Genomic DNA, 7,414 nt, shown 5'->3' with positions numbered 1-7,414 from the left:
GTTGTAGTATATTGGCTATTTTTCATAAAGGAGTACAGAGTGAAGATGAGATAAGCTTAACAACCCACGCTTCAGTGTGGGAAGGAGGAACTAAGTGAACTGACAGCATAAATATTAAGAAAATTGACAATCATCTCAGACTTTTGAAACTGAAGGAAATCATCATGAAGTGATGCCTGGTAGATGACTATTCTATTACAATAAACTTTTTGTCATTTTAACATTCCAGCTGACATCATTTATAGAAGAGGCCCTGGTGAGGGGAGATGGGGTTAGATAAGGTCGCTGCTATAAGCAATTAGAATTAACAATAATCAATAGTTTGATAATTGAATTATGATGCCAGCAAGTTCAGAACCAGAAACAGGAGGGTGACTTATAGGTGCTAGACAGTCTGTAACTCACAGCTACTTTCAAATGCCAAGAAGCTTGACGGAAGGCTTGCATGCTTTGGATGACATCAGAATTAAAAGGTTGCACATAAATACTAGAAGATAAAGCAAAGCCCCTCCTTTTTAAATGAGGAAACTAAAATGTGAGTTCTGCAGGTGATTCAATTAGCTACTGGCAAAACCAAGATAAGAACTCTCTCCTGACTCTCTAGCATTCTTTTTGCATTACACAGGAAATAAAAGAGTTGAAGTTAGGCAGAATTCATCTGTTTATTTGTTCAAATTATACTTTTTGTTCCTTTTAATTTTAATGAGCAAATAATTGATTAGTATTTTATCCCATTTGGGTGGTGTGATAGTTAATATTAGGTGTCAACTTGATTGGATTGAGGAATGCCTGGATGACTGTTTCTGAGCCTGTCTGTGAGGGTGTTTTCAGAATAAATTGATGTGTGAATCAGTAGACTGGGGGAGGGAGATGCACTCTATAATGCGTAGGCTCCATCCAATCAGCTGCAAGGGCAGCTAGAATAAAATAGGTGGAAGAAGGAGGTATTTAGCTTACTGAGCTTACACTCTCCCTCCCTTTCAGAGCTAGGTGCCTTTTCTCCTACTCTTGGACATCAGACTCTAGATTCTTTGGCCTTTGGTACTAGCATCGGTGGCCTTTGAGGGATTCTCAGGCCCTTGGCCTCAGACTGAGGGGTGCATTGTCAGCTTCCCTGGTTTTAAGGCTTTTGAACTTGGACTGAGCCATGGTACTGGCTTTTCTAATTTTCCAGTTTGCAAATGGCCTGTAGTGGGACTTTGCCTTTGTAATTTTATGAGCCATTTCTCCCTAATAATCTCTTTTTCAAACACACACACACACACACACACACACACACACACACACCACACACGAGAGGAGAGAGAGAGAGAGAGAGAGAGAGAGAGAGAGAGAGAGAGAGAGAGATTGAGTTCCTAATGATTCTGTCCCTTGGGAGAACTCTGACTACTACACTACTGCAGGTGGGGAAAGAGATAAGTCAATGTTCTATAATTGAAAGAGTCAGGGAGACCTAGGTTCTCATTCCAGGTATTTACACAAACTAGCAGTGTAGCATTAGAAAAACTACTTAACCTCACTAGATCCAACCCTCAAAATTACAAACCAAGAGGCTTGACCTAAAAAGTGTCTATGATATTTAGTGTTAGGTTTCGCAATGTCAAGGACTACATCCTTTATTTCTGACATACATCACCTTCCTTTAGTAGTAGTGCCTAGTTTGGGGCTTTGTTTTCATTGGTTACTTAGTCAGTGCTGACAGAACTAAGGATTAACAGTTATCATAAGACAGCAAGGGATGCAACTAATCAAGAAATCCACTGATTCAAACGTAGGTAATTTGAGGTCTAAAATAATATGTAAATACCTTATGCTCAACAAGAACAGGATAAAATATTGAAGCTATGCTGAGGAGGGTGTTCTTTCAACACGTCTGTGCTTCTAATTCTTTATCTTTAGCATTCTCTCTATTGGTCAAGAATGTTTGGTTTCAGGTGTCTGAAATCCTACTTGAGAAAGCCTGAGCAGAAAGGGGAGTTTGTTTGTTCATTTAACTGGGAAGTCTAGGAGTGGAGTTCACCTCTAATATGACTATATCAAGGGCACAAACAACATTAGGATCCTTCCATCTCTACTTTCTGCTTGTTGCTACATACTGGAATAGGTGACCATTTTCACAGACCACCTCTTCCAAATAGTGAAAGATGTGGGCAGCAGTATTTCAGGCCTCCCATACTCACTATTTGCTATCTGAGAGACAAAAAGTCCATACTACCAGCATCAGTGGCTCAGTTGGAATCACTTTCATCTCTTGTACAGCTATCATGGCCAATGGCCAGTTAAGATAAGGTACTGTTATTGTCTTTCCTAGGCCACGTGAGGAAATTGCTTTTGTTTCTTTAAGCTTTGGTTTTATTTTTTTTAACTTTATAATGAACTTTCTTGCTCTTACTACCCAACCTGAGAGCCAGAACAATGACAATAACATACATCCACTTTTGTGCTTTTCTGCTACTCCATTTCCTGTACCTAAGAAGACACAATTTGATTTTTACTTTATTATTTCCTTATGTTTTCAAATAAGCTTTAACTCATATATTACAGGATTACATTATTAATGAGCTCAAGTCTCTGTATATGTTTATTAGCCATATGTATTTTTTTATCATTTGAGAAATGACTTTTATATGACTTTGCCCATTTTTCTGTTCATGTTCTTTGTTGTTTTTGTATTGATTGATCTATAGGAGTTTTATTTATATTGTGGGTAACAGTCTGTGACAAATATGTGTTACAAATGTTTTCTCTCAGTTAGTAGGTTGTTTTTTCACTATAAGGTGTATATTAATGAAACTTCATTAATGTACTTAAAATAATCATTGTTTTACTTTATGGTTAGAATTTTGTATGTTTTCATTAAAAAGTCTTTCATCTCTGTTTGCTTTTGGTATCAAAACGCTTAATTCACATGGAGTTTGTTGTTTGTATATAGTTTGAGGTAGAGATTTATTTTATTTTTTTCCATATGGGTAACTCCAGCTCTATTTATTCTAATATTTCATCCTTCATCACAGATCTTCCCTAACATCACTGTCGAATTGCAAAGTTTCCAATATGTATGATACACCTAGCATTTAACCACCTGCCAATAAATAATTTGAAAACTTTCCTCCAAAGATATAAAAGCTGGATTCACGTTCTATATATGAGGCACTTGCAATAAATGAGAACATTTCAACAGTTCATTCAAGTGAAAAAAGAAAGATTCTGTATGTAGTTTCTACCCCATCATTTATCAGGCAGGCTTGTGCTTCATGAGGTAAAGTCATGTGAAAGGAGTGATCAATACAGTGAATTTCCTTTGTGTTTGTGCTGCTAACCATAGTCAGTTTATGAGATATTTGGAAGAAGCTGAAAAGGAGAATATATTTAATTTTGTTGAATGCTGTCAAATGGCTAGGTCATAAAATGTGCTAAAGAAATTCACTGAGCATGGACTTTTGGAATTAAAAGAGCTCTAATAGGCTAAACTTTTTGGACCCCCACGGTTCATAATATTGAACTTTTTTCTGATATGACAAGATATCTGAATATACTAAACTTGAAACTTCAGCGAAAAACAAAAGCACTCCTGATACATTCAAGGAAGTGTGTATTTGAACTTAAACTGACCATGAATTTAGCGAATATTATTGGAAGATTGTATGCATTTCATATTACAGAATGACACTAAACTCATTTTGTAACTGTAGAGCTATTTGTAGAAAGAAAGTTGCAATTTTGAAAGAGTCAGGAGTTTTAATAAGAATAAATCAAGCTTCAAATTTCATTAGCTTAGAAAATAAAGTTAAAAGAAACGCAGAAAGGTATGTATAGCATATATTTGCAATTCATGATATACAACATGTTCATATTTTAATTTACTAAGACCACCTATATATCAACAAGGTAAAACATCAATAGAAAAAATGGACAAAAGATATGAAAGGGCAATTCACAGTAGAAGAAATACAAACGGCAAACATAAACTTGAAAGTATATTTAATCTCACTAGTAAGAAGAAAAAGCTTTTAAAACACGAAGTACCATTTTCTCCAATTGGGATAGCTAAAATTTAAAAGGTTGAGAAATTCCACTGTAGCTGAGAGTAGAGATAAATAGGACCTCTTATGAATCATTGATAGGAGTTGAAATTGGTATAAATTTTAAATAGGGCAGTTTTGGCAATACTTACAATGCACATACACTCTGACTCAATAATCCTATTGAGAGACAATTCTCCCCTCCATGGGTCTCTTACATTACCACCCATGTTGACAGTGACACACTGACAATTCTTGGTTCTTGACCACTTTCCAAGGATGTTTATGTAGTGGATAATGGAGGTATTGCCTCCCTCCAGTATAAAGGGACAGATTTTCTTACAACTTGAGATGTTAAAGACAATGTCTCACCCCAGAGCAAAGAGGAAGTATGATTACTGCCCATTAGAAAAGATTCCGGTCCCCTAAACTCTAGGTTTTTCTCCTGTAATGCAACTCACTATGCATGAAAGTGTCATCTGGCCCTCTTTAAGTCACTCTGTGGAAATTAGTACTTGAGGAATTGGCACATGCATGTGCACACACACATAGGATGCTGACACCATGGGCTACTGCTAATGCTGTGAATAGTAAACTGTTCTCTATCTTTGACCAGGGAATTTTATGTCTTCTACCAATATCCATGAAACTGTGGCAGGCTAACATGTTTCCTTTGCAAATAAGGCAAAATCTCAAGATTCTTCACCCTTATTGTTAGGTATTACTCTGAGGACTTTATCTTGATATGGTACTAGCACAATAATTAAAAGATAATTGCACAAATATGTTCAGGGCACTAGTATTTATATTGCAGAAAAACTGAAAACAGCCTAAGTGTTCATGAAAATTGTTCATTAAATAAGTCATTACATGCCCATGATAGAATACTGTAAAGCCATAAAAAATAAATACATAGCCTTATAGTTATTGAACATGATAATATTAACTATAGTGGCAAGATAATATTAACTATAAAAGCAAGTTATTGAACAGTGTAGGAGACTTCTAATTTTATTAGTAAATTAATTTCTTTCTGGCTTGCTCTCTCTCTCACACAGATGTGCACGCACGTGGACACACACACACACTCCATGAGCATTTCTAGATAGATATATATCAATATGCTAGTAATGGTTAACTCAGAATAGTGGATTATAGAATGATTTTAAGTTTTTCTGCTTATCTATATTTTCTGATTTTCCCAAAATTATCATGTGTTATTTGTATATTTAAAAAATAAATGATTCATGCTAAAAAAATTCTGCAGCTGCCTTTGGAATTCATATCTCAGGAAGTATCTGAATTATCACACATCTGACCCATTAGTGAAGCTCATTTCAAAGAGGAACTGATTGAGCTGAAAGAAAACTACACCCACTACATAGACATAATATCTGTCAAATTTTGGAGAGGAAAATATAATTGCCCAAATAATTCTAAAACTTCTGGCTATGTGACCAAACTCTGGGCTATGTCTGGGTCCATCTGGCTCTATGAAAGCATATTTTCCCTTATGTAACTTCTGAAATCACTATTAAGACCATTAGAGATGGAAAGCAGGAGTTAGTGCTTTGAATAAATTTACCCTTGGTTTCAGAATAAGTCCTCTGTTCATAGCAGTGTTCTCATTGATTTGTAACTGTGCATTTTATATAAATACACTTTTAAAAAAATAATTTAACTGAGTTTTGTCACTGCTTAAATTCACATTTTAAAATGTGAAAGGTTATACTTCACCATGATGTTTATATATAAATTACATAAATATGTCTATTTTCCTCTTGAAATCCTCAAGCTCACCAGAACTAATAGAATATGTAAATATATTATTCTCTAGTATTATAAAAATACTTTGTTTTTCACACTTAATATTCTATTTCATACTTCTTTTCTGTTCTCTTGTTATTCCTTTTGCTAGAGCCACTCCACCCTTTTTAAACTCAATAACCGGTTAATGTTTAAGATTCAGTTTAGCCATGATCCCTTTCAAGAAATTCACCTCAAATTCCAACATGTGATCTGCTATTCTTGCTGATAACATGACACTCATCATGCAACTGTGTTTTCTTCTTGAACAAACATTTACATATAAAACAATGTGCTAGATGATCAGGATATAAGTGAGCAACATTAAGCACAACTCTTGCCTTCATGGGGCTTACGGTTTATCTTTTCAGTTACCACATTAAAATAAAATTCACTATTTCATCTTTCTACCCTTTCTAAGTTATAAGCTCCTTAATATCAAGGCCTGTGTATATTCATATTAGCCCCTATAAGGACTAGCACTATCCTGAAATATAGTAGGCACATAACTTGTGTTTGTTGAACTAAGCTGTCTGATTATGCCAAAGACAAAAATGTCATTTTTCCAAATTGTCAATGCCTTAACTCTCTTACGTGATCTGTCCCTAGTTTCTGCTACTGATTTTTTATAAGGATAAGAGATCCTATGCCATTAGGATAAGTGGGGAGTGGGAGATTTTGGAGGAAAAGAAGGTGTAACTCAGAAATGTAAAAAGGTTGACTCAAAACTGTTTGCAGCACCTTTTCTACTTGTTCTTCCTGCGTTCTCACCACATTAACTTTCTATTGTCACATATTCTCAAATCAAGTCTTCTCTCACATAGATGAATTAAAAAAAAACTGCGTGTGTGTCCGTGTGTGTGTGTGTGTGTGTGAGAGAGAGAGAGAGAGAGAGAGAGAGAGACAGAGAGAGAGACAGAGAGAGAGAAAGAGAGAGAGAAATTGGACATCTTCCTAAATTATGATTTAGATGAGCCTTGCATATGAATCAATGAGTCAGCATTAAGTAGCACTCATAACACACCTGAGAAGCCAACAATGACGCATGCACCTAATCCACTAAATGAAGTTGGGTCAATATTAGAATCAATTTGGCTTTTTCACTTGACTTCCATTGTCCTCAAAACTGTTTCAATCCATTCACCTGTGTTTTTATGTTCCAAATAACTGGCTTCCACATTATCACATGAGAGCTCTTGGGATGATGTTTTACCAATTCACTTTTGGAAACCAAAATAGCAATGGCTAAAATAGCAAATGAAAGATAATATTGGACATTACCTAATAGTAGTAGATTCAGTAAACTCCAAGAAGTTTTCACCAAAAGTTAGAGTGACTAAGCCAAGGTGCTGGCCTGACCTACTAACCTCAAAATTATTTAGATATAATGTTCAGATGATTGAAGAAACTCATACCCTGAATAGATCTTTATTATTTAACCCCTCCATACCCCATTCCTTGCTTCACCCAGCTCCCTCTCCTTCTCCCTATTGGTTGCCCTCACCCTCTCCCTCTCCCAACACACACACACACACATTTCACAATCTACAAAAATTTGTCTACTCAGGAAGATAGTGTGCCTCCTG

This window comes from Saimiri boliviensis, chromosome X (assembly GCF_048565385.1).
Source record: "Saimiri boliviensis isolate mSaiBol1 chromosome X, mSaiBol1.pri, whole genome shotgun sequence".
In the NCBI taxonomy this organism is placed as follows: domain Eukaryota; kingdom Metazoa; phylum Chordata; class Mammalia; order Primates; family Cebidae; genus Saimiri; species Saimiri boliviensis.
The sequence above is the reverse complement of the archived record's forward strand: the minus strand, read 5'-3'. Positions refer to the sequence as shown.